Genomic DNA, 27,751 nt, shown 5'->3' with positions numbered 1-27,751 from the left:
GATTAAATGCCTTAAGGTAGACTTCTTTGAGTTAAATCTGCTTGGTGTTCGATAACCTTCCTGCACTTGGATATTGATATTTTTCTGTGATCAATAGAGGTTTACGAAGTTCTCTTTTATTGTCCTTCTGAATAAACTTTCTACTCCTCTCTCTTTCTCTACTTATTCTTTAAGGCCAATAATTCAGACTTTCTTTTGTGAGGCTATTTTCTAGATACTATAGCCATACTTCATTGTTTTTTATTCTTTTTTCTTTCATCTCCTCTGTCTTCAAGCTAACTAATTGTTCCTTTCATTTGATCAATTCTGCTATTAATATACTCTGATGCATTCTTCAGTATGTCAATTGCATTTTTCCAACTACAGAATTTCTGCTTGATTCTTTGTAATTATTTTAATCTCTTTGTTAAATTTATGTGATAGAATTCTGAATTCTTTCTTTGTGTTATCTTGAATTTCTTTGAGTTTCCTCAAAACAGCTTTTTGGAATTCTCTGTCTGAAAGGTCACATACCTCTCTTTCTCCAGGATTGGTCCCTGGTGCCTTATTTAGTTCATGTGAAGTCACGTTCTCCTGTATGGTCTTGATTCTTATTGATTGTCTGTGTCTATGCACTGAAGAGTTAGATATTTATTGTAGTCTTCATGTCTGAGTTTATTTGTACCCATCCTTCTTGGGAAGGCTTTTTAGGTATTTGAAAGGATTTGAGTGTTGTGCTCTAAGCTGTATCTGCATTAGGGGGCAACTCAAACCCAGTAACACTGTGGTTCTTGCAGATTCATACAGGTACTGCTTTGTTGGTCTTGGATAAAATCTGGAAGAATTCTTTTGATCATTTGTTCCCTTCCCTTACTTTCTCCCAAACAAACAAAAAAGATATATCTCTCTCTCTGTTCTGAGCCACCTGGAACTAGTGGTGGAGTATCACTGGAGGTGGTGGCCACCACCACTGGAACTGTGCTGGGTCAGAAGCCAGCACAGCACTGGATCTCACCCAGGGCCCACTGTAATCATAACCTGGCTACCATCTATGTTCACTCAAGATTCAGGGATTCTACAATCAGCAGGTGGCAAAGCTAGCCAGGTATGTGTTCTTCCCTTCAGGGTAGTAAGCTCTTCTAGGCCCTGGATGGGTCCATCAGTGCCATTCAGGAGCCAGGGACTGGAATAAAAAACATTAGAAGTTTACCTGGTGTTCTATTGTACTGCAGCTAAGTGGGCACTTAAACCATAAGATGCAGTCGTTTCCACTCTTCCCTCCTTCTTCCAGAGTCAGGGAAGCCTCACCTTGTGGCCAGCACTCTCAAAGGCAAATGAGGAGTACTGCAAAGCTACTGTCAATATTCCCCTAATTCCCAAGGGCTCTTGAATCAGTTTTTGATGAATGCTCCCTGGCCTGGGATTCACCTTTCAGGGCAGTGGGCTTCCCTGTGGCTCAGGGCAGGTCCAGAAATGCCATCTAAGAGCCAAGGCCTGGAATTGGGGACCCTAAGGGCCCACTTGGTTCTTTACTCTTCTGTGGTCTAGCTGATACTTAAGGTGAAAAACAAAGTTCCCTTTACTTTTCCCTCCATGTTTCTAAAGCACAAGGATTCTCTCCTCTTACAGCTGGGAATGTGCTGAGTTTCATCCAAAGCCAGCAAGTCACACAGTCTCACCCAAGGCCCATGGTGTACTACCTAGGTATCACTGCTTGTTATTCAGGGCCCAAAGGCTCTTTGGTAAGCACCTGATGGGTCCTACTAGGACTGGGCCTTTCCCTTCAAAGCATCAGGTTCTTTTCTGGCCCAGGGTATGTCTAGAAATGTTGTCCAGGAGCTAGGGCCTGAAAAGGGGGCTTCATAATTCTGACTGGTGCCCTATCCTGATGTGGTTGAGCTGGTATCTGAGATGCAAGACAAAGTCTATTTACTCTTCCTTCATATCCTTAAGCAGAAGGAAGGAACCTCTTTTGAAGCCATGAGCTGTGCAGCCTGGGGTTAGGAGAGGTGTGGTACAAATATTCCCTTAGCTGCCCCAGCCTGCTGAGATACCAGCTGGGACAGCTATTTAGGTCCTGGAGCAGTCTAGCCTACAGTGGCGAGGCTAGCTGGAACTGAAGTTCTGACTGCCAGGATGGGCAATTCTCCTCTAGCTGGGACTGGTTTAAATACTCCCTCCATGGGAAGTTGTCAGCTGAGTTCAGTCTGGTTTTGCTTTCTGCTAAGAGGGGTCAACACTGAATTCAATGCAATGTGTCACAATTCCTGTGCTCACCCTCTCTTAAGTCACATTGTTAGCATGAAGTATCTAGTATGGCCCAAGGCTCCCAGGTGACACTCTTATCAGGCAGGATATTCCAAGGAATATACCAGGTCAGCAGCATCTTTATAAGGAATTCCCCTGTCAGCAGCATCTTTATAAAGGCAATGTTCATCTGGATCCTATCCCTGGAAGCTCTGTTGTAAGAGTGCATTGTGGCTGTATCTCAGAACAGCTGTCTCAACTTTCTACATAAAAGACACTTTCTGGAGGGTGGGCACAGGGATCCATCATCTCCCATCCACCCAAGACATGGCTTCTGTTCCTAAGTCCTTATTAAATGTTTCTTTCTGAGAAACTGGATTTGCCAGCCTCTTTCTTTGGTCTCTCAGCTCTCTTGGCCTTTGAGGGTAGGTTTGGATAGATCCAGTTGCTTACTGTCAAACAGTAAATTGGAGCAAGGGCCAGCTACCTGGGGTCTTTTTAAAGAGATATGTGAGCCTGCCAGCAGCTGAGAGACCAAGAAATGGGTAAAGGGAATGAGGCATCAAATCCCAGGGTGGCCAGCCTCTTCTATTTTGAATGGTGTGGCTCACTGTTTATAGCTTGTGGACTACTGTGTGAGTTCACAAACATGTAAAAGGTGAGGATGCTCTGAAACTGCCAGAGAGTTTAAAATGATTGTTAACCGAACTGAGAACCATACATCACACTGTGGTCAGGAAGGGATGCAAGCGGACACTGCAGTGTTTGTATCTTTGGGCTGGTTCTTTGGGCCACTTGTTTGGCTACAGAGGCCCAGCTAGCAGCAGAAGTACAAATTAAATGGCTAGAGGAGAACATGAGCCTTTCTACTTCTCTCCTTGCCTCAAACCTGGTGTACAAAATCAAGAGCAAGAAACAAAGACTGAAGTATTAGCATGTAGATTTGTCTATTTAGGGGAAGAACTGGAAATGACAAAAAAAATCAGGGCTATTGTAACTAAGCCTGATTGGAATATAAATATATGAAATATTTGGAAATATTACAAATGGGAAGCCCATGATGATATAGAGGTCATTGATGATGATGAGGGGATGAAGAGCATTGGCAAGCTTGCCCTCTCCTGCAAAGGAAAGCTAAAGCTCAATACCTGCAGCAAAATGGGGTCAGCTGATACAGAAGATGCTCACTATTAGGATATACTGCTGTTGAACTCTTCGAGATTACAAAGACCTTTAAACAGATACCTAGGGAACCCTTCACCACTTGGGTGGTCCAATAGTGGGACATAGTGGATGATGGTATTTTCTTAGCCAAGAAGGAAGCAGAAAAAAATGAGAAACATCACTACCCACCCAGCCCTGCAACAGTATCTTGCTAACGCAAGGCAAATACAAGGGAATCTTAACTTCATGGACTGGATCATTCTAGCTATAAGAGAGGTTTGGTCTAATGAAGGAGATTTACCAAGAGAGTAAACCTCTTGGCAGTCAATCAAAGAGACCCCAGGGGCTTCTCTGAGAATTGGAACTGAGGTAAACCATCTATGCTCAGATTTCTATGGGACCAGATAAAGCAGCTTTCATTGCTGGGATGAAAAATAGATTGCCATGGGGTGCATGAAGAGAATAGCATAGCCCTTTGCTGTCATTGTTGAGTCTTATAGTGGGACAAGACATATATAATGTGGGGGAAGCCATCACAGTTTTGGAAGAAACCAAGAAAGCCAGGGACAGGGTATGCCTGGTAATCTGACAAGGATTAACAAAGAGGACAAAGAGAACCCCACTGAGAAGGGGAAAGGAGACCAATAAGTCATGGATAAGCAAATGTGGGATGATTTATCGGGAGCTGGAACACCCTGAGAAAGACAAACAACCTAATGCGATATTAGTAGCCTTACAGAGGGAATTAAAGCCTGAACAGCAGTTTTGTCTTTTCCCTTTGTCCCCTCTCTCAGATGAGGAAGATGACTCAACCCATTATTCTAATGTCCTGGCCTATCAGGGGTGAATCTCACCCTGACCCAAGATTAGGAGTGGGGCCAAGGTCAACCCCATGTTTGAGCAATAGGACAGAACGTACTTTAATCCATAGAAATCCAGAAATAGCTATCAGTGGACTACCATTGATGGTTACAAGGGCCTTAGGATCCCAATGAAAAGAACTTTAATACATCTAGGTATTGGAAAAGCTCTCCCTGCCCCATATATGGTGTTTATTTCCTCTATTCCAGAAAACATTTTGAGCATGGATATTCTTGTGTTAGGAAGGACTTTGCAAAATTCAGTGGGATAATTCAGTTTGAAGGTATGTGTAGTAAAGGCGTTTTCAGGAGATAGGCAAAATGGGAACCCATACTACTCCCTGCCCCTAGTCAAGCTGTCAACATTAAACAATACAAACTGCTTGGGAGTCATGCTGAAATAAGTGCAACTATTGAGGAAGTGGCAAAGGTGCATATAATCTGTCCAGCTCAAAACCTGTTTCAGCTGCAGGGCTGGGTGAGTGGTGATGTTTCTCGTTTTTTCTGCTTCAAAGCCCCATCTGACCTGTACATGAATCAGAGGATACCTGGCAAATGGCAATAGACCTGGGAATTGAATAATGTTGCAGTTGTTTGTTTGCTTGTTTGTTTTTTGCTGGAGTACAATGGTATGAGCTTGACTCACTGCAACCTCTGCATCTTGGGCATAAATGATCGTCCTGCCTCAGCTTCCCCAAGTAGCTGGGACTACAGGCATGTGCCAACATGCCTGGCTAATTTTTGTACTTTGTACAGACTGGATTTTGCCATGTTGCCCAGGCTGGTCTTGAACTCCTAGACTCAAGTAATCTGCTCATCTCTGAGGAGAAAGGAAGAAACAAGGCAGGCAGTTAAGATGGTTTCTTGGTTGAATTCTTTCAAGTAAAAGAACAGCCTGCAAACATAGGTAAGGGAACTTGCACAAGGGGACTTGCCTAAGACATGCCAACAGCCACACAGATGAGAAAGCCTACACAGGTGACTTGCCCAGACATGCCCACAATGGAAAATTCCATCCCCCAACACACATGCAGAAAGAGGAGCAAAGCAATATAGAATAACTCAAGCTAAGGGCCCACATCACACTAGGAGGATCGGGTAGAGCTACCAGAAATTCACACCTTATGCAAATAAGATCCCCAGCCCTTACTGATTTCTTATAAAAGCCTTTGTATTCAACTGTAAAAATGGCAGCCCTTTTCTGGGTCCCCACTCTGTAGCAGAGAGCTTTCTTCTTTCGCTTATTAAACTTTCGCTCAAACTTCACCCTTTGTGTTTACACTCCTTAATTCTCTTGGCCTTGGAGCAAAGAACTCTAGATAACACCTCACAAAGAGAAACTGCTACATTGTGGTTCACTGTTGAAAGTGTAACTCCTTGGCCTTCCAAAGTGCTGGGATTACAGCTGTGAACCACTGTGCCTGGCCTATAGTTCCTTTTATTTATTTATTTATTTTGAAACAGAGTCTCACCCAGGCTGGAGTGCAGTGGTGTGAGCTCAGCTTACTAAAACCTCTGCCTCCTGGGTTCAAGCAATTCTCCTATCTTAGCCTCCTGAGTAGCTGAGATTTCAGGCATGTGCCACCATGCCTGGCTAATTTTTGTATTTTTAGTAGAGACTGGGTTTCATCACATTTGTAAGGCTGTCCACCCTGTCAATGATTGGCAAGTGGATAGAGAGGATCTCTCCATGTAAGTCAAGGTAAAAAGTATGTATTGAACTGTGTGGATGCTGCTACTGGACTGCCGCAAGATTTCCCTTGTAAGTGAGCAAATCAAGTTAGTACTATTAAGGGATTAGGGGCTCTTGGTGTTGTGTATGGATATCCTGTGCACACTGACAGTGGCTCAGGGACCCATTTGTCTGAACGTGATCCTCAGGATTGGGCCAGGGAGCATGATAGAGCAGGGCATTTTTACCTCCAATATAAACCCCAAGCAGTAAATCCTGTCTTGCACAGGTAGATCAATGTGTTATCTGCAGCACTTATCTGTTTAAATTCAGCCAAAGGGAGGACACCTGCCCCGTATGACCGGTTGGGACAACTGCTCCCAAAGCCTACCACTGTGCATATATGGGCAACCGAGGCAACAGCTTTGCTTCCAGACCTCATTGACAGCCAGCCTTCTTTGCACATGAAGATGTCAATGGACATTGTACCAGGGGAGGGGACACTCTACGGGAGCTTAGAATAGCAAATGCCCCCAGGCTTGGTAGACTGTTTCCTGCCAGAGACTAGGGAGTATCTTGGACAGTTAGAATGGTCACCACTCACCTTACTGAACATCAGACCTATGGTCATGTGCTGTAAGTGTTCAGGTGAAATGTCCACACCCCATGGCATGGTGGTGGGTTCCTTGGTATGGTGAACTCCCAACTAAATTGCTCCAACTATAGTTGCTAACGTTTCATCCTCTGAGCAACACAGATGTTATACTCTCCTTTGAAAAACCCAAGAGTGACATCTTTGTTAATGACCCTCAATAAAGCAACTGGTGTGGTCCTAACAGATGGAGACCTTTCCTGCCAGTACTCACTAAGTTTCTTTCTTTTCATCTTTAGTTGTTATGCTCTGTCACCACTATTACCAGCTATCACCTATGAAGCAAACCTTTTCCTACAGTGGACCAAGATTATGTGGCTTACAGAAAAATACCTGTTGGCTATGCAGCCTCATACCACTCTCTGGTGTTTCTGGCCTACAGTGATAGGTAGCTTCTTTCCAAGGATGAGAGCTAGAATATCAGGAATATATAACTGCTTTCCACATTTACATGATGGTATTGAATACAATGTGACTAGAGATAAAATAAACTAATGACCCATTAATACTATTCTTTCTGAGAAAGGACATGGGAGGAATTTTTCTGTCAATAAAAATAACTCACTCTCCACCTGGAACACTCCAGTTAAAGAATGAAATGACCTGATATTGCAATGATATAACCCAAATATTGGATGAATTTATTTGGTTAACTATCTTTTGGCCAGCCTAGTCAACTTGCCCCCCTATGTTGGAAACAAAAGAGTAACTCTAAAGCTATCTGTCCAAATAGAACAAGGGATACAGGATCGACACCAAGAGACAGATGTTTATATATTATAATATTAAAAGTATAGATTAGCATGCTACAGAATGGGTCTCGGTTGGCTCACCTGGAACTTCTTGGATGCATGGCACAAATTTATATGTTCTTTGCATTATACATGGGTGCAAGGTCAGATAGTTCACATTCTTTCAAAGTCTGGGAATTTCCCTCATTTGGAATCCCACTGGACCCAATCTGTTTTTTATTGGTATAGCAATTTAGCCTCTATTTTCCATCCTCAACAGGGCATTAATGGTGCCATTTAACATGTGAAGCTCTAACAAATTATACAAAGAAAGCTTTTAATGATAGCCACATGGGAATCTGTCTCTGAAACATGGAAGTCTGTCTCATGAGAAAGGCTGTCCTCCAGAATCACATGGTTTTAGACATACTCATGGCTACACGAGCGAAGCAGTGCAATCATAAAAACTGAATACTGTGTTTATATTCCTGATGAATCAGATACCATCACTAAATTAATAACTGATGTGAAAATCCAAAAACCACTCTTTCAGACCAAACCCCTCTTTTGAATGATTGGCTTTGGGCTGGTTTGGATGAAGTTACTTCTTGGTTTCAATATTATATGCATATGTTGTTTACTGCCTTGCTTTGCCTTTACTGTTGTGGCAGCTCCAGTGGAGCCAATGCACTGTTGTTAAAGCTATGCAATATCAAGCATCCTCCATCTAGGCGCAGGGACTATCACAGAAAAAAAGGGCACGTGAATTGTCAGGACCGGTTTTTAGGGGTGGAGAATAAGAGAACAGCCTGTTGTATGGCAAGAGTGATGCCACCTTGAAGTGAAACTGTCATAATGACCGATGTTTGACTCCTGTAGATCAAGGTGTTCTGCAGCAAGGTCATGAAACAAGGCCTTGTAGCACAGTTAACCCCTCATAAAGATGCTCACCTAGCTTTTCCACTAGTCATGAGTTTTGCAGAGGGTCTGAGAAATGACCAGCTATGTATTTCACCAAAAAAAACCTTGCTATGTAAAAAGTACTTTCTGGAGGGTGGGTACAGGGATCCACTGTCTCTCTGCTTCCCAAGGCATGGCTTCTGTTCATATGTCTGTATTAAATGTTTCTTTCTGATAAATTGGATTTGTCACTCTTTCTTTGGCCTCTTAGCAAACTTGGCCTTTGGTTTGCATAAAGCTGCTCATCATGGAACAGTGAACTGGAGCAAGTGCCAGTTACCCAGGCTCTCCTTAGAGAGATATGTGCCTCCTTACACTAAAAAGAGCCATTGCTAAGTGATTTTATTGCCTTTTAGAAAGTTAAGTCTTAAGGACTGGGGTTCCCAGAGTGGGAGACTGTGTCAAACTACAACTCATGGTGCCAGCACATCTTGGCAAACACAAATCACTGTTTTGTACTTTGGATCATTCTGATATTCATACTGTGCTTTGAAACAAAATGCCAGAAGGCTTAGGAATGATAGGAGTTTAAAAATAAATAAATTAATTAATAAAACATTTTTAAAAATATGCAAAATGCCAGGGGTCACTGAGGAACAAGGGCAAGGTCATCAACAGTAAAAATCGTGCCCAAATGCAGAGAGCAGGCTTGTTGCAGTCTCCTTGTTCAGTGGCCCAGAAATTCTACGGCTTACCCCTATGGCACTGCCTTTCCGTACTGTCAGTGTGTCCGTGTGTCATTGCTAACCACAAGTCTGAAAGAGCAGTCTCTGCTGTTTTCCCAGATCATTTGTCCCTCTTACTAGAAGAACTCCAATTAAACAAGCCTCCAACCCACTCCTTCAGGATAATAAAATTCCATGCTTATTAGAAAGGGGAGGGGAAACAATTTATAAGGCACCTATACTGTGCCGGGAACTGTGTTAGGTGCATTTGCCAATATTTTAAAAAAATTTAATCCTGATTTAATTGACTTGGAGAAATCCCAGCTTAAATTGGGTATGAGGAATGTGGCCTGGAGAAAAATTAACCAAGGAATTCAGCCTTCACAGGTCATTGGGAGGATGACTGTCCTTAAAAAATGCTTTTTGTTAAGAAATGACAGTTTTGTTCCAGCAGAATCATTCATTTCATTCATCCATTCATTCACTCAACAAATATTGACTGAATGCCTTCTGTGTGTCAGCTTTAGTGGGCAAAATAGAAGTCCCTACCCTGTGGAGCTCATGTCTTAGCATGGTGAGAAGGCATAACAGATTAAGTTATATGATATGTGAGCAGGTGCTAAGTGAGATGTAAAAATATAGAAATGAGCAAAGAGGTTTAGGAGTGAGGGGGCGTTAGTTGCAGTTTGATATATGGTAGTCAGTTATCCCTCACTGAGACAGTGACACCTGAGGAAAGACTTGAGGCAGGTGAGGGAGAAGCCAGGTGGACAGCTAGGGAAGAGCTTTCCAGGCAGAGGCAAAGACCCTACTGTCAGGGAGTGTGTGATTTGTTCAAGGGGCAACACGGAGGCCACGTGATTGGCATGGAGTGAATGAGGCGGAGAGTGACAAGGGAAAGGTGAGAGAGGAAAGGACAGGAAGGGGACACCAGAAAGGGCCTTAGCCACAGCCATAAGGACTTGACATAGAGGGCACTGGAGCCTTTAGACTGGAGGAGTGACATGATCAGCATCACCTTTAACGAGATCACTCTTGGGTCTTGTATTAGCCTGTTTTCATGTTGTGAATAAAGACATACATGAGGCTGGGTAATTTTATTTATTTATTTATTTATTTAGAGACCAAGTCTCACTCTGTTTCCTGAGCTGGAGTACAGTGGTGCCATCTCAGCTCACTGCAACCTCTGCCATCTGGGTTCAAGGGATTCTAGTTCCTCAGCTGCCTGAGTAGCTGGGACTACAGGCGTGTGCCACCTACGCCCGGCTAATATTTGTATTTTTTTAGTAGAGACAGGGTTTCGTCATGTTGACCATGCTGGTCTTAAACTCCTGACCTCAAGTGATCCACCTGTCTCGGCCTCCCGAAGTGCTGGGATTACAGGCGTGAGCCACCACCCCCAGCCCAAGACTGGGTAATTTATAAAGGAAAGAGGTTTAAGGGACTCACAGTTCCACATGGCTGGGGAGGACTTACAGTCATGATAGAAGATCATGACTGTAGAAGATCATGATAGAAGGAAGAGTAAAGGGATGTCCTACATGGTGGCAGGCAGGAAAGGGAGCATGTGCAGGGGATCTCCCCTTCATAAAACCATCAGATCTCATGAGACTCATTCGCTATCATGAGAACAGCATGGGAAAGATCCACCCTTTGGTGGACCTTTCAGCTGCTCTCTGGTGGAATTAGGGTTGTGGCCTCAGTGGCAGGGGGTCAACTTCTTTTCTATTCAGAATATAGGCTTTTGCCAACCACCCTAATTAGACACCAAGGCAGGTTTCTAAGAAAAGCGATGGGGAAAAGGCACATCTCACAAGTTCCAGAGAAGATGATTAAGACCTTGAGAATTCACCTAATTATTTCCTGGGAAGTCTAAAATTATAGACTATACTTGACAGGGATCCAAACTATTTCTAGAAAGGCAGAGCCTGTTGTCATGCGAGGAGTCCCCAGATGCAAGCCCATTTGCACTGAGAGTGGGCAGGATGATTCCTCACCGTGGCTTTTGGTGTCATCCTCTGTAACTCCTGGAGTCTCTGGCTCAGACTCACTGGATCACAGATTTGCCTTACTCTGTTCTATTCAGGTTTCAGAGCTCGAGGGAAACAGAACAAAACAAATTCCTACCAAACACGCTTCCCCTTCCATGTAGGCCTGGATTTGAATATGCATAGCTGTTTCACTGTCTGGTAGTGGCCAGGGACGAGGACATACCGGCTGTCCTCAGCTGGCTCTTTAAGCTTCAGCTAGGATGTGCTGGCTTCTCTTTAACTGATTTTGTGTTTTGTAATCTTCAGGTTTCCTTCTCCCTCAGGTGAGAAGCTGACTGACAATTTTGGAGCTAACCAAAGCAGGATAATGATTTGCCTTTCTGGTTATGTGTATATAGCTAAAATGTGTGTCTTTTTCCTTTGACTCCCTGCTCTAAGAATTTACCTTTCTTCTCTATCCCTGTCAAGGGAGACGCAAAACATCTCTGTGTAAGAAATATAAAATGCTCTGTATTGTTTTTCCCCAAGGGTTTCTTTAGTTTTCTCCTCTTTAGAAGAAGTATGGCTCGGTCTTCCACTCTTTCCTCAGGCAGGGGTTGACTATTAGATTCCAGTAACTCAACTTTCATATGTAAATCTATTTGCCAGCCAGATTATATTTAATAACAGAGTCCGAAACTGGCCCTAAAGCCAGAGAAGCTTGTATGATTTGAAAATAATTGCATGAATAGTTTAAATTCTGGCAAACAGTTTAGGCATCCAGATGGATCACAGGGAGTATATTCTCTGGTTGGATGTTGACCCTTAGGGTATAATAAAACCAAAAAAGAGGTGAAGGTACTGAGGGAAGGTGTTAGAGGGATTTCTCTTCTTCGGTTAGTGAGGGGCACATTTTCAAGTGCAGGAATTCCCTGGCTTCCCGCCTCAGACGGCTAAGGCTCTTTGTGCACCTTCCCCCACGGCGGGCCAGGTAAAATTCTTTGGGCAAGCCAGGTAGGGCTGTTGTCTCTGAATTTCCCGCCACGGGCTTCTGGTGGAGAGCTCCGTGAGTCAGGGTTATAAAATAAGTGGCCAATCCGGTGTCAGAGTCAAAGATCAATCCAGAGGAAGTTTGAAAGAACTTCTCTCATTGGATGAGAACATGAGCGGGGATGGAAGAACTCGAGGGTTAAAACTTCCCATGCTCCCACGGGAATGGATTCCCTCTTTGGGTCCCCTCCCACGACAGTGTGGGAGCTGCCTTTTCTCTCTCTCTGTCTAATAAATCACTCTTTCACAAAACTCTTTGGGTGCATGATATTTATTCGAATGGTAAACTCATGGAACCTCTGCGGCCTCTTCCCCCATTCTTCAGAGTTAAAAAGGCCAAGAGCCGAGGAGCTGGCAAAGGTCCCTGTTTCCATGGTGGTCTAGTAGTTAGGACTCCTGGTTTTCATGCTAAGCAGACCGGGTTTGACTCTCGGTGTGGGCTTTTCTGAAATAAATATGATCATAGTAATAAGTCACATCTGTCACACTATGTGCCAGACATTATTCTGAGACTAGAGGATTACCCTATTGAATCCTGACACAGCCTCATGTGGATAGGGGCTATTATCCCTATTTTCAGATGAGAATAGGCAGTGTGGGAGGGATACTGCAGAAAGAAGGAGTTTTTCTTCTTAGTTACAGGGCTCTCTCTTTTCCTCTTGTTTCTATAAGGTGACTGCCAGTGGCATCATATGGGGCATCCAGTGGCCCTCACTGTTCAGACTTGACCACAGCTACCTGCCCACCTGCCTTGATCCACCAGCTGTGGTTCAGCTCTAAGGCAACCCACTGAACTTTTCTGCCTCACCCCTCTTTTCTGCTGCAGCCACACCCTCTCCAATAAGTTTTAGACCCCCTCTTTCAAGTTTCTTCCTTTCTTAGGAACCCTAGCTCAGCCCTAAGGTATTCTTTGGAATTATTTTTTATCCCCTCATAGTACCAAATCCGCTATTAGAATTCTTTATGTTACACTTCGCCTGTTCAAATTCTGTCTCCTGACTGGACCCTAAATGGTACACATGCTAACAGCTCACTATTGGGCCATCATAGGATGTGACCCTCATCCCTGTAATTCAAGGCAGTATCTGCATCAACATACAGGAAGGGGCTGGGTGCAGTGGCTCATGACTGTAATCCCAGCACTTTAGGAGGCCGAGGCTGGCAGATCACTTGAGGTCAGGAGATCAAGACCAGCCCGTCCAACATCATGAAACCCTGTATCTACTAAAAATGCAAAAAATTATCCAGGCATGGTGGCACATGGCTGTAATCCCAGCTACTAGAGAGTCTGAGGCATGAGAATCATTTGAACATAGGAGGCAGAAGTTGCAATGATCTGAGATTGGGCCATTGCACTCTAGCCTGGGCGACAGAGGGAGAATCTGTCTAAAATAACAATAATAATAATAGATAGATAGAGAAAGGGATGAAGAAGAGACAAAAAGTGGTCCCTTGACATTTCTGTTTACATCCAGTTGGCCAACTAAGCCAGAAGGACACATATAGCTGCAAGGGAGGCTGAGAAATGTAGTCTTTGCTGTGGGAAAACTCGTGCCCAATAAAATGATCTTATGGTGGGAGAAGATGGCAATAAACATTGGAGACAAACTGTAGTCCCTACCATGTAAGTTAGAAGTGAAACCAAGGGGTCAAGGGTAACTGCCAGATTTTTGCATAAGCAAAAAGTAAATGATGGTGCCATTTACTATGATGGGTAAGATTGGGATTTGAGCAGGTTTTGCAATAGAGGTGTATGGAAAAAAAATCAGGGGTTTTATTTTGCCATATTGAAATTGATATTCTCATTAGAAATTTGAGAGAAGCCACCAATCAGAGAAAACTGTAACTCAGGGGACTCATCAGCATACATGTTGCATTTAAAGTGCTATGATGGATGAGGTCGCCTAGAGAAAGAGCATAAAAAGATAAAAAAAAAACAAAGGACTGAGCCTGAGGCTCCAACATTTAGAAGACAGATAGAAGAGAGAGCCAGCAAAGAAGGCTAGGAGGAAGTAGCCACTGGTATTTGATGATATTAAAGATTTTTTTTTCAGATGTGATAATGATAGTGTGCTTACATCTCTTATCATTGAGTCCTTATTTAGAGATACATACGGAAATGCTTATAGATGAAATATGTCTTGGACTTACAAATAATTTGGGAGGGAAAGTAGGTAAGGGCTAGAGAAAAAAAATTGTTAATGAGCTGAAGCTAGGTCACGGGAAGGTGGGAATTCATTATACTTTTCTGAATGCTTTTATATACATCAAGAATGTTCCATAATAAAAAAGTAAAATAGAAAAAGAAGTGTGTAACGACTCAAGTAGGATGACCTCCAGGATATTGTGGCGTCATGAAATCTAGTAGAATGTGTTTCCCAGAGGAGACAGTGGTCAATGTCTAGTGCTGCTAAGGGCAAGCAGGATGTAGACAGAGAATTGACCACTAGATTTGACAAAACCGCTGCCATTGATGATCTTGCTATGAGTCATTCAGTGGACTGATGAGGACAAAGCCTGGTGGGAGGGAGTTGTATAGAGAATGGACAGTAGGGAGTAGAAGGGGAAAGACAGATGACTTTTCTTCTCTAGAGGAAAACAGAGAAATTGAGAGACAGCTAGAGAGGAGCATGGAGTCAAGGAATGTATTTAAATAGGACACATGGGGGTATGTTGATGGGAATGAGGCAGCAAGGAAGAAATTGAGCTGTGGCAGCAAGATGTTGAGTAGGGAGAGCTTGTTGGATGGAGAGCACTAGGATAAGGGCTAGCCTTGCAGAGGATCAGGGTCTTCCTTCCTCTGTATCAAGTGAGAGGACAAAATACATGGGTCTGGACACAGGTTTCTGGAGTTTGGTGGTGGGAAGATAAGGTAGTTCTCATCAGATTGTAATTATTTTCTCAGTGAAGTGTGAAATGTAGTCACAAGCTAAAAGCAACGAAAGAAGGTTTTCAGGAGAAAGCAAATAGTCTCCTCGAAGAGAGCGAACCGGAACTACTAGGGAAATGTAGTGTCCATTAGGAACTGTCATGAATTTAAAGAGAAAACCAAGCAGTAAGATTGCTTGATTGGCATCATCTGGTTTCCTTCCCGGAAGTGCAGGCATGAAGGAGGCAGACAGTTGAATTTAATTGGGGGTGGAGTTTTACCAGGTGAATCTAGTGGAGGGAGAGAAGAGGCAGATTATACTCAAGTGGCTAAAAGACCACAGGCTGTAAGGAGGGAAGAGAGAACTGAGTGGCTGTTCCTACGGCGTGGTGTGTGTACAGGGGAGTGGAGGACATTGTGAGTTTGTTTGCAGTGTAGCTGGGTGGGGGGATTGAGCGAGTGAATCAGGAAGTGAGGAGGTGGTGGCCAAGAATGTGATGGACTGGCTATGTAGAGTGGCTCACGCCTACAATCCCAGCCATTTAGGGGGCCGAGGCAGGAGGAATGCTTGAGCTCAGGAGATCAAGACCAGCCTGAGCATCATAGTGAGACCATGTCTCAAACAAACAACAAAAAAAGGAATAAGCAGAATAAGCAGGATGTTTGAAATAGAGACTTTAGAGATGCTTTGGTTTATTGGTGAAGACAGTCCAGGCAGGCTGTGCCCATGGGGACAGATGGCCGAAGTGGCTAGAGAAAGTGAGAAAGTGACCACTAGACTTAGAGGCCAAGAAACCAAGAAGCTGCAGTTCTGTTCTTCCCCCCCACCCCCCACCAGGGATCAACACAGGGCTCTACCTTCAACTGGTTCTTGAGAATTGTTGACTAAATTTTGGGCACAGAGAGAACAGGGAGCAGAAATTTAGGAATGTGTGTGGAGGGGAAGAAAAACAGAAGTAAGAGGTAAGAGCTCTCTAAATGATCTCCCGTCCCCTTGGGTCTGCCTAGAATGCTGCCGTTTGTGGAGGCTGACATATTCTAATGGAGCAATCTGAGAACGACATATTTGACTCAATTCAATTTGACCATTTACTGAGCACTTACTACGTTTAGAATGGCAGGCCAGATGCTAAGAGTCCCTAGGGAAGCGATAGGTAGTTGGATTCAGGGCGTAAAGCATGCATTAAAAATGTCAGATAGCTTCTGCTATGTGCCAAATAGTAAATAATTAGCTTTGCCTCCTCTTGTCGGTAAATCAAATTCCTTGAGAGATTTGTTTGAAATTGTGGACTCTCAGGAAGGTCTGTTTTAATACGATGTGGAACTGAGACTGAGGAAGCCACAAATTAGAAACTTGCAAAGTGAGAGAGTTGGATTATTTACTTGGTAATTATCCTTTGTGCCCCCCTCCCTACCCTTTTTCTGAAATGTTCCCCAAACCATGCTGTATTTGTCAGCATTTTACAGAGAAACCAAACCAAAAGGACACACACGCACACATACACACACACGCGCACGCACACATACACACGTGCACACACGTGAGCTCACGCACACACACACACACCCAGGGGCTTATCTGTTTAATAAATTGTTCAAGCAGCCGGGGTTGGCAAGTTAAAAAAACACAGGGCTGGCTGGTAAGCTGGAAATCCCAGGAAGAGTATATGTAAGGAAATTAAATTTGGGGACCCCAAACTCATTTAGCCAAAGGGAAAAGTCAAGCTGGGAATTGGGTCATGCAAACCTGCCTCCACCTTTTGGTTCCCAAATAAGATGGGTACCAGATGAAAAGCTACCCACCTGCCCCATATTTCGCTGGCAAGAAAATTCCTAGTGAGCGGTTAAGACTTCACCATGGCAATGCAAATTGATGGCTTATCTTTACAGGTGTAGTCACCCCGGCCTGCCAGACCAAGTGCACATCCAATTGTTCCCCCACCCCATTTTGTCTGTGTTAACGCATGTAGAATGCAGATTCCCCACATTTTTCCTCTGCCCCTTTTGTTTATGTGAAAACAGTGTGCTTCTCAAGATCCCCACCCATTGCCCCTTCCCCTTCAAATTTGGTGCTCTCAAAATCATCTTAGGAGAAAGGCATGGACTTATCTCCCAGGCACATCCTTAACTTCGGCAAATAAATCTCCAAAACTGATGGAGACTTGTCTTGTCATTTTCTTTGATGACAAGTTGATGTTGTAGTCTTGAGTCCAAATTCTGCAGACAGCAGATTCGGAAGTCAGGCAGGGTTTCTATGTTGAAGTCTCGAGAATTTTTTCTACTTTGGGGAACCTCAGTCTTTGCTCTTAATCAAGGATTATGAAGTCTAATCTGCTTTACTCAAAGTCTACTGATTTAAATATTAATTTCATCTTAAAAATACCTTCATAGCAACATCTACACCAGTGTTTGATCAAACAACTGGGCCTAGACAAGGTGACACATACAATTGACCATCACTCCTGCCTATAAGATAATCAACATTATAGGAGTCTAAGCTCATCAGCTTCCTCTGCAAAATTTTCATTTTATCTAGAGTCTGATTTTTGTGTCCATGCCTTCTCTGGAGTACTAGACTTGCTAGCAGGCTCCATTTTTTTAAGGCAGGTTTTATTGCCTTTATATCCATTGCAGTGCCTTACACCTGTCCCCACGTGCCAGTAAGTGAGAAGGGGGTGAGGATAAGAATAAGAGCACAGGCTCCGGAACCAGATATTCTTGAAATCGAAGTAATTTTAAGCAGTTTATTGAGGGTTCCAGCCCAGTGTTCTCAAATATAAAATGAGAACAATCATGTATATATATATTTGGGATTATAGATTTGTTGGGAGGAGAGGCTCTATTTATAATTCATTTTTTATCCTCCCTCAAAACAGCAGAATTTAGTGTGTGTTAGCAGGTCCTGTGCTAAGCATGTCGTGTGCAGGAACTCAGCCTTCAGAACAGCCCTGCTGCGCACTCGCCCACCACTTCATGGGGAGCAAAGGGGCTCAGACCGTCTGTTAGTCCGCTTGGGCTGCTGTAACATAGACTGGGTGGAATAGAAACAGCAGAAATTTATTTCTCACAGAGCTAGAGGCTAGACGTCTGAAAACCCATGGGAGCTCTCTGGGGCCATTTTTATTAGGACACTAATCTCATTCACAAGGGCTCTACTCTCATAACCTAATCACCTCCTAAAGCCCCACCTCCTAATACCATCACCTTGGGGTGAGGATTTCAACAGATGAATTCTTGGGAGACACAAACATTCAGTCTACAGCAGAGAAGTTAAGTCATGTACATATGGACACAGAGCTGCAAATGAAGACAAATTTGAGCCCAGGTTGGCCTGTGGCTCACACCCATGTAGCCCTCTGCAGAGTGCCCTGGCATTTTTTCCATGGCTCCCTCTGCCACAAAGCCCCTCCCTTCACCTGGAGCACCTGCTTCTCTTCCAGAGTCAGTTCCTGACCCACTGCCCCTCAGAAACCTTTTCTTTTCTTTTTTTTTTTTTTTTTTTTGAGATGGAGTTTTTGCTCTTGTTACCCAGGCTAGAGTGCAGTGGCTTGATCTCGGCTCACTGCAACCGCCGCCTCCTGGGTTCAGGCAATTCTCCTGCCTCAGCCTCCCGAGTAGCTGGGACTACAGGTGCACGCCACCATGCCCAGCTAATTTTTGTATTTTTAGTAGAGACGGGGTTTCAACATGTTGACCAGGATGGTCTCAATCTCTTGACCTCGTGATCCACCCACCTCAGCCTCCCAAAGTGCTGGGATTACAGGCTTGAGCCACCGCACCTGGCCAGAAGCCTTTTCTGATATGCTCTCCCTTGGCAAGAGCTGACCAGGGCAGTGAGGACAGCGATGCTAGTTGTGCCCTGGACCAAGAAAGGAGTGGGATGGAAATGCAGCTACTGTTGCTGGCACCTGGTAAGTCCTAGTCCCAGGTTGCGGCTAACCACAGAAGGAAACCTTATTGTAATCCTAAGAAGGATTACAATAAGGTTTCCTTCTTGTAAGACCAAGAAGGGTCAGCCTTCACTCAGAGGCACCTGTTAGGTGGTAGTTGGGCCCTGGGGCTGACCATTCCTTCCTGCATGCCTTGCCAGCACAAGTGCTCAGGAACATTTGCTTCCTGCCTCTGTCTACCAGTAGTGATCCTCTGGAGTGCAGGAGCCACGTCTCAGGTGTCATCATTTACCTGTTGTCCAGTGCAGGGACTGGCACACTTCTGCTTAGGGTTTGTTAGCAAATGGTTAGAGGGAAGAATGAAGGAAGGCGTAAAACCAAGTTCATATCTTAAAGTTGGCCGGTTGATTCTTCTCCTTTCTTCATCCATACAACCAATGTTTATTGTGCACTTACTATGTGGCAGTCATAGTTTAGACAATGGGGTTATCGATACTTAAGGTGTTCTGGTTCTGGCCCACAAGAAGCTGATTTATTATTTTCTACCATGTTATACAGAGAGGAAAGCAACAGCTTATATCAAGCTAGTTCTTTAAAATACCCTGCTAGGTTTCCCAGGGTTTCATACTTCTAGGCTCCTGATTACTTAACACATTCAAAACAGAACAATTTTTTTATGTGCACCAGCAGAAGAAATTGAAAAACACTGACATCCCCTGAACGTGGGAAATCCAGATTTCAGAATATCTTCTCTACAGCCACATGTTTCCCATCTGTTTATTTATCCAAAGCAGCCACTGCACCCCACCAGGAGGGAGCTCAGGCTGGCCTCCAGGCAGGGCTGTTTTCCACAGCATCTGCCCCTCCCTACTAGAGCAGAGGGCAGTGCTAACTGCACCCGGGACTGTCATCTAGAGGAGCATCTGTGAGAAGCAAAGTGAATTGTCTGGTCTGGGCAGTTCCTAAGTGGATTCATGACTAATAACCCTTGTTTCCTAATGACCTGGATGAAATAATGCAATTTCCTGGGCTCTGTGGAATTCTGGAGTCTCCAGCTATTAAAGCCACTGCAAAGTACTCTTTTAAATGCATAATACATTTCATAGTGTTGTTTTCTCGGACCATCAGCTTGTGCATATTCGATTGCACATGCCCACTTTAAGAGGCACGTGCTGCTCCTATCTTCAGCTCTCTTAAATGGAGAAAAGCCAGAGAAACTGAGGTAATAATGGTGCCAAATTAATGAAAGCATCATGTAAATGCTCGTCAATGCCAAGAGGAGCCCATAGTTTCTGCTAGTAAGTAGAAATTCCCGAATGAGTGAGATAAATTTATAATGCCAAAGGAATCTATGGTTGGTACCCCTAGTATTGGCTGGTGGTAGAAAGGGTACATAGTTATTTAGCATCTTGGAACTGCAAGTTCCTCATCATTTAGGTATTGTCAAATGGGACAATAGCAAACACAAAGGGTCATTGCAATGGCTACATGAGATCCATGTGAGGTGCCTAGCATAGGACTGGCAGCTGGATGAAGCCCAGGACCCGGCTGTTGGAGCATTTGAACATAGTGAATATGTGCTCCTCATAGAGCTAGGAGCTCACTAGAGTAACCCACCCCTCAGGTCACAGGGACCTGCGAATTTGTTCTGAATGTTTAAAACAGGGAAGGTTTACTCAAGTGATGGAAGAGCTGAGACAAGCAGTGGACTGAGATAACATGGAGGTTAACACAGCGAGAAGCCATCACCATGCCTGGGCTGTGGAGACACAGGGAGGAGACAGCTTTCTCTAAGCCTGAGGGCCACACAGCAGAAGCTGGGGCCACACAGGACACAGTGCCATCAGAAATGCCACCTGCAGAGCAGATGGGGAGTGATATAGTTAGGCTTTGTGTTCCCACCTAAATCTCATCTTGAGTTATAATCCCCACATGTCAAGGTAGAGACCAAGTGGAGGTAATTGAATCACAGGCGTGGTTCCGCCACGCTGTTCTCGTGATAGTGAGTTTTCACAAGAGCTGATGGTTTTATAAGAGGCTCTTCCCTCCTTGCTGGGCACTTCTCTCTCCTGCCACCGTGTGGAGAAGATAACTGCCTACACTTCAGCTTCCTGAAACATGCCCAACCTTACAGAACTGTAAGTTAGTTAAACCTACCCAATCTCAGGAAGTTCTTTACAGCAGTGTGAGAATGGACTAATAAAGGGAGAAATGCCCTGGCTTTTTTCTCCTTTTCTTCCACTTTCTCACCTTCCACTGGTGCCAAATCCAGCCAAAAGCTGGCTGTTAACGGGAGTCTGAGCTTTAGGGGTGAGCCCTCACCACACCCTATAGAGAGTAGAGCAGGAGAGAGGTGAGGAAGGAAACTAAGCCTGCCTGGTGTGCCCATGAGCCTGGGCAGTAAAGGTACCATATGAAATGATCTGGCTTGGAGGTCTTCATCTGGGGTGACATTTTTTTCCCAACCTATCTCCTCTCCTCTGTTCTTGTTCCCAACCTTCCTCATGCCTATTTTTCAAATTATTTTGAGTCTTCTGTTCCAGCTGGGTCATCTCCTGTCCACAGGTGGGAAAAGAGGAAAGACAGCAGCCCGACTGCATCCACCACCCACACTGCTAGATGCCTGAGCATGTGCCTGCACTGAGCACACCCAAAGTGCAGCCAGGGATGCTGCTGCTCCTGCCTTGCATGTGCTCTGCCCAGTGCTTGGCAGATCTCCCTGGCAGGTGCTGTAGCTGTGCCGTAGTGCTCTGGCCCTGAGTCTGGCCACCACGTGTGTCATCAGGGAGGGCCCTCTCCTTGAGTCATTTACATCAGTGATTAAAGTTCTGTCTTTTAACTCAGTCTCAACTCAGGGTAGGTGGAGAATATTTTGATAGCTCACTTGCCATTTTTCTCGAGAAGTCCTTCTTCTCTCATCCGCTGTGTGAAACTTACTGCTTGCAAACTCCTTTTTACATTCTATTAGTAAAACTAACCTAGAGCCTAGATTAGGGAAAAGCTGCATGCATATGGGGGAAAAAAATGACAATGAATGTAGTTTATTCTCCCCACTATGATGCATCCTGTTGATGGAATATGGGAATATAATTCAGTCATTAAAACATTCATGCCGATATGGTAAAACGCTGTGTTACAGTGTAAATGGGAAAAATGCAGGATGTAAATTTTTGTCAAATGAAGCATCAGTTGAGCAAGCAACTGCTCAGAAAACTGTCTGGCAGAGAATGCACTAAAAGCTTGTCTTTTGGGAGATGGTACTATGATTGATTTTCATCTGAAGAAATTAAGTTTACTCCAGAGATCCCTTGAGTTCTGGAACTAGTCACCCCTGGAAGTGCCCGAGGTGTGTTTCCAAGACCCTATACCAGCCAGGCTGAAACAGGACCAGATCATCTCTCAAATCTCCACCCTATGTTCTTGCTTGGCCACCTATTGCCTGGAGTGAGGGCCACAGAAGCGGGAGTGGAGAAAGACTTGCCTGCCCAGACTGAGCCACAGAATGCAGGGAGCCAGCCTCAAGGTCCAGTCAAGCAGTGCTCAGATCCACTGCTAGGATTTAGAAGAAAGCAGAAGGGGACGATAAGCCATTGCAGATTTTAAACTAAGCTGGTGAATTTAGAGTCTCTTCTGTATCATGAGTTTTGTGAAGGTTCTAATTCTTTGGTCTTTTTCCAGAATGCTACGTTCTTAATCACTAATTTGCCTTAAGTGACTTGACTAATTAGTACCCTCAGGATGAGAAAGGCCTTACATGAGTAGCAGGAAATTTCCTGAAAATTTCTGAGAAAAGGTGGGCTGAAAGAAAGGGAAGGATCTGATAGCAGAGAGAAGAGTGCAAACATAGCTTTGGCTCCCTTCTCCAGGTTTCTGCTATCAGCAGCAAAACCAAACTGCAAAACATTTCAAATAGGTTTATTCTGAGTCAAGATGAGTGACCACGGCCCAGGGAAAACATAAACCCAAGAAATCATGAGTAATGGGTTCCAAGGGAGTCACACTGTAACTCTGTTTTAAGCATTTCAAGGAAGCAGAAGCTACAGGCAAAGCTGTAAATCAATACATGGAAGTTATACATTGGTTCAGCCCCAAAAGGCGGGATGTCTTGAATTGGGGGGGGGGGCTTACAGGTCATAGGTGGAATCAAAGATTCTTTCATTTGTAATTGGTTAAAAAAGCTCTATATAAAAACTTGGAGTCAGCTAAAAGAATGAAGTGAAAGGAAGGAAGTTTGCTGGTCAGAGTCAGGTTATGAGAGCAAAACACATATATATTGGGTCAAAATGACATGTTTAGCAAGATTGATGGTCTGTAGATATGACTCTCTCCAGGCCTTTTTGGAAAGAATTTTTAGTACAGAGAAAGGTCAGAGTTTAGTACTCAATGCTCTCCAGAAAGACTGCTCTGCCTGAACCCTATGATGTAAGTCATGCCATGGGACATGGGCCTGCTCCTCCCCAAGGGCCATTGGCTGGGTCTCTTAGGGTCCAAACCAGAATCTCCTGATTCTCATTCTCATACAATATTATGCAAGGAAAAACTCCCTTTTGGAATTCTTACTTTGGCAATCTTCTAATTTGCTTAACATACTAAAATAAATATCTGATAGGCCTGGCATAGTGGCTTATGCCTGTAATCCCAGTACTTTGGGAGGCTGAGGTGGGTGGATCACAAGGTCAGGAGTTCGAGACAAGCCTGACCAACACGGGGAAACCCTGTCTCTACTAAAAATACAAAAAATAGATCGGCTTGTTGGCAGGCATCTGTAATCCCTGCTACTCAGGAGGGTTAAGTAGGAGAATTGCTTAAACCGAGGAGGCAGAGGTTATAGTAAACTGAGATCACACCACTGCATTCCAGCTTGGGGCAACAAAGTGAGACTTCATCTCAAAAAAAAAAAAAAACAAAAAACTTGATAAAGAGTAAGTGTGTATGCATGTGTGTGTAGGGGGACACCAGGGAGGTTGGGGAGAGAGTGTCATGTGTCCCACACACTGCACAGTTCTCTGACTGCTTCCTCCTGCAACTCTGATTTGACTGGAGTGGACATTAATGCCCAGTCCAGCCTCATCACCTCTCCAGAGAGCTGACACTGCTTGGGAAGCTGAATTGTTCTTTTTGAAGGAAGAATTACATATGAGAGATTGAAAATTGAAACAAACTAAAAAGAATGCAAGGTCATTATGAATTAGTTAAGCCTACTGCATGTGTTATGGCAAATTTATCACTTTCTCCCTGAATTTTAGGTTCCCTTGGTTGGAGAAGGTAGATATGGATGAGCTCCCTAGGGCTGCCATAACAAAGTACTACAAACTTAATGGCTTAAATTAAAGCAACAGAAATCCATTCTCTCACAGTTCTTTAGGGCAGAAATCAGAAATCAAGATGCCAGCAGGGCTACGTTCCCTTTGGAGGCTCTAGGGGTCCTTCACTGCTTCACCAGTTCTAGAGGCTCCAGGTGCTCCTTGGCTTGTAGCCGCATGACTCTAAGCACTTCACATGGCCTTCTCCCCCATGTGAGTTTGTTGACACTCCTTTGTCATTCCTCTTACAAGGATACATGTGATTGCATTTTGGACCCACCTAAAAAATACAAAATAAACTCCTCTCCTCAAGATCCTTAATTAGCCACCATTTGTGCCACATTCGATCACATTTACAGAATCTAGGATTTGAATATGGGCATGTCTTTGGTGCCAATGTTTAGCCCACTACACTAGGTAATCCTTTTCTCTGTTTGTCTTATCACAGAACAGGCCCTCCTGCACATAAAGGTGGTTGCTTTCTAAATTCCATGAGTTTTCAAATTTTGTTTCCATTCTTCCCATTTCTTAATGACCTAAATAGAAATATGATTCACGTTGACTTCTTCCTTTGTATTTAATCTTGCACTATGAAAACAAACTACTGTCTCTGATGCCCTATCAACTTAATAGTGTTTCTGATCTTTTGAAAATCACAGGTTTGTGTTTATAAGAACATACCCTCTAGACTCAAGCTTATGTCTCTAAAAGCCTTGTGGCTGGTACTTTAGGGTAATCAGCAAGAAATTGGTCCTATTTCTCTTAAACTCACTTTGTCAACTGAGAACAAACTTGGAGATCTCCTACAAAACTGGAGTTGATGCTCTTCTCTTGATTACTTCTACAGGCCTTTGAGAGTTCCAGAGAAGTTCTCCGTGTGCTCTATACATTAAACATACTGCCATGTTTTCCTTTAAATCATCAAGAACAGTACATTGGATAATGTGTTTATTCCTTTCTCTGCTCCTTAGGATTATCTTTCTTTTAAAGTCATAGACCCTTCCCCATCTGCTGTAAATGAATGATTTCATGCTCTATCCTGACAAATCTGGTTAAAATGACATTGCATCTCCTTATATCATCTGTCTAAATTGTACAAAGTGAGAGTGTCTAATGGGCACTCTTCAGCAAAGTTACTGCCTATAAAGTGCTTAGAGATCCCAGGCTGTCCTAAAAATAAAAGAAAGTCTTGAATAGGTTTCTCCTTTCTCTGAGGTTTACATATTCAGAAGCAGGGGGTGGGGAGAAAGTATTTCCCTCATTATCTTTCTAATATTCTTGAAACATATTCTGCTCCTTGAAAACCTGATATTCAAAATTTAGCTCTGGGAGTGTAGGGTTGACTTTTTTCACTTTATTCTAAATTTTTTAATTTAATTTTTTTTTCTGAGGCAGTCTTTCTCTGACACCTAGGCTAGAGTGAAATGGTGTGATCCCAGCTCACTGCAGCCACAACCTCTCCAGCTCAAGCAATTCTCACACTTCAGCTTCCTGAGTAGTAGAGGCCACAGGCACATGCCACCATGCCTGGCTAAGGTTTTTTTTCTTTTCAGAGATGGAGTCTTACTGTGTTGCTCAGGCTGCTCTCAAACTCCTGGAGTCACTTCCTGCCTGAGCTTCCCAAAGTGCTGGGGTTATAGGAGTGAGCCACTGCATCCAGCCCATTTTATTTGTTTTAATGAGATGAACATTAGTCAATTAACCTTTTTTTTCTTTCTTTTTTTTTTTTTGAAACAGTCTCACTCAGTTGCCCAGGCTGGAGTGCAGTGGCGTGATCTTGGCTCACTGCAACCTCCACCTTCCAGGTTCAAGTGATTCTCCTGCCTCAGTCTCCCAAGTAGCTGAGACTACAGGCACGCACCACCATGCCTGGCTAATTTTTGTATTTTTAGTAGATATGAAGTTTCACCATATTGGCTAGGTGGGTCTCAATCTCCTGACCTCATGATCCGCCCACCTCGGCCTCCCAAAATGCTGGAATTACAGGTGTGAGCCACCGTGCCAGTCAATTGGGCTTTTATTGGAGGAGAATGAATATCTATGGTGATTGCTTATAGAATTAAATGTTGTTTCAAGCTTTTTGCCCTCTAAAGATAAGAACGGTAATATAATATTTGTAGACTGTGAGTTCTGTGAGTTCTAATTGAGATAAATAAAATATTAGAAATAGAATCCCAGGCCCAGGAAGAACCTTGTCTTCAGAGGAGCAACCTTGGTCCCAGCCCCTCTCCACAGCTGCATGAAGAAGCTGCACAGAAAACCACTCACCCTCACCCCCAGTTCTGGAGCACAAAGGTAAGATCTACATCGTCCTGGTGATAGTCATTGCTGGAGAACCCTGGGACATGCAGGAAATAGCTCCAGGGCCTCTTCCTTTTTATTGACACAGCAGCAGCAGTTTGGAGCTTTCCAGGAAGACCTACTTTTTATTTCCCCCAAGTTTCAAGATTTGGGGCACTTGTGGGAGCTATAGATAGGGTGAGGTTTGGCTCTTGGCACCAGGCTAGCATCGGTCTTGGAAGGGATGGGGAATGGCGCTAGAATCGGTGGTTTTCAGGGTTGAAGGAGACCTTGGGTGAGGGGATAGCAAGAGCTAGGGCCTGTCTTTCCCATGGCCATGGGGCAGCAGAAGGCACAAGGAGAATAGCGTATGTAGGGCTGTGTTGGAGATGGTTAGGGAGCTCTCCAGACCCTGCTCTGGGTTCCAGACCTATTGTGACACTGACTAGCTGTGTACCATGACCATGCTGCTCAACAAGTCTGTGCTTCTGTTTCTTCATGGGTCTCATGAAGGGACTGGACTCCCGGTTTGTTTAGGTCGGTTCCAGTTCCAGTGAACAAACCACAAACAAGCAAAAAAAACCAAGCCTGCCTTGTTTATTTTCAGGAAAGCATTTGCTAATTTCTTTCCAATACAGCCAGTCCCCTTATTTACCATTTTGTGCTGCTCTCAGGCCCTAAAATAGTGCTTTTTATTTTTAGAGATAAGCAAATAGTTCAGTTTGACTGGAGCATGGGAAGAAAGTGGGAAGGCAACCAATCAGAATAGAACCTGAAAGGGAATCTAGGGTTGGATCATGAAGACCAAACTACTCCTAGACGTGGGCCTAAGAACACACTGTCCTGGTGCCATTCTTTGACCAGAGAGAACCAGCCCCTTGGGACAGGAGAGGGCTGAATGAGGACCAGACACAGATTAGAGTCCTCCCTGATCCTCATCCAACCCCTTTCTTGACCTGAGGGGGCTGGGAGTCTGTGGGGCTAAGGGACACTTCCTTGTCTGTACTGTGCTCTGGATACTTGGGAATTCCCCAGCCAAGTGTCCTCAAATGCTACGAGCTTTCCCCTACTTGCATCAGAGCATACAGTTTGTGTAGCCCTGTGTCCTACAGGTGGCCAAAAGCAGCTGCTTTCAGGCACTGGGAACAAGGACATGAGGGCTAGAATTCCCCATGCCAAAGTGTGGAGCTCATACATGGGAGGGAGTTGGGAGTGGGAAGAGGACAAGGACAGCTGCAGGCTTTGCCAGCTCTTCTGAGGTGGCCACATTCCACCCCAGACCTCAAACACAAAGGAGTCTGAGAAGTGAGTACAAATATATAGTATGGGGATCTAACAATTTAGAAATGAATATTTAATGTTATAAAAAAGTAGTGACGGTGGGCCAGGCACAGTGGCTCAGGCCTGTAATCCTAGCACTTTGGAAGGGTGAGGTGGGTGGATTACAAGGTCAGGAGTT

General features: G+C 44.1%; 1 protein-coding gene across 2 annotated transcripts in view; it reads left to right on the top strand.

Moving 5' to 3' along the window:
* CYSLTR2 (cysteinyl leukotriene receptor 2) overlaps nucleotides 1-27,751 on the top strand; it is a 134,694-nt gene that overhangs the window by 64,721 nt on the left and 42,222 nt on the right. Inside the window, exon 1 of one of the 2 annotated variants that reach the window (XM_074387706.1) lies at nucleotides 26,196-26,307. The exons of the other annotated variant lie outside the window; for it this stretch is intronic. The gene's annotated coding sequence lies outside the window, so the exon portion shown is untranslated. Of the gene's footprint in view, nucleotides 1-26,195; nucleotides 26,308-27,751 lie in introns of those variants that run through there. 2 annotated transcript variants of the gene reach the window in all.

This window comes from Saimiri boliviensis, chromosome 16, assembly GCF_048565385.1.
Source record: "Saimiri boliviensis isolate mSaiBol1 chromosome 16, mSaiBol1.pri, whole genome shotgun sequence".
Taxonomy (NCBI): domain Eukaryota; kingdom Metazoa; phylum Chordata; class Mammalia; order Primates; family Cebidae; genus Saimiri; species Saimiri boliviensis.
Note: the sequence above shows the minus strand (reverse complement) of the source record. Positions and strands in the feature narration are given on the sequence as shown.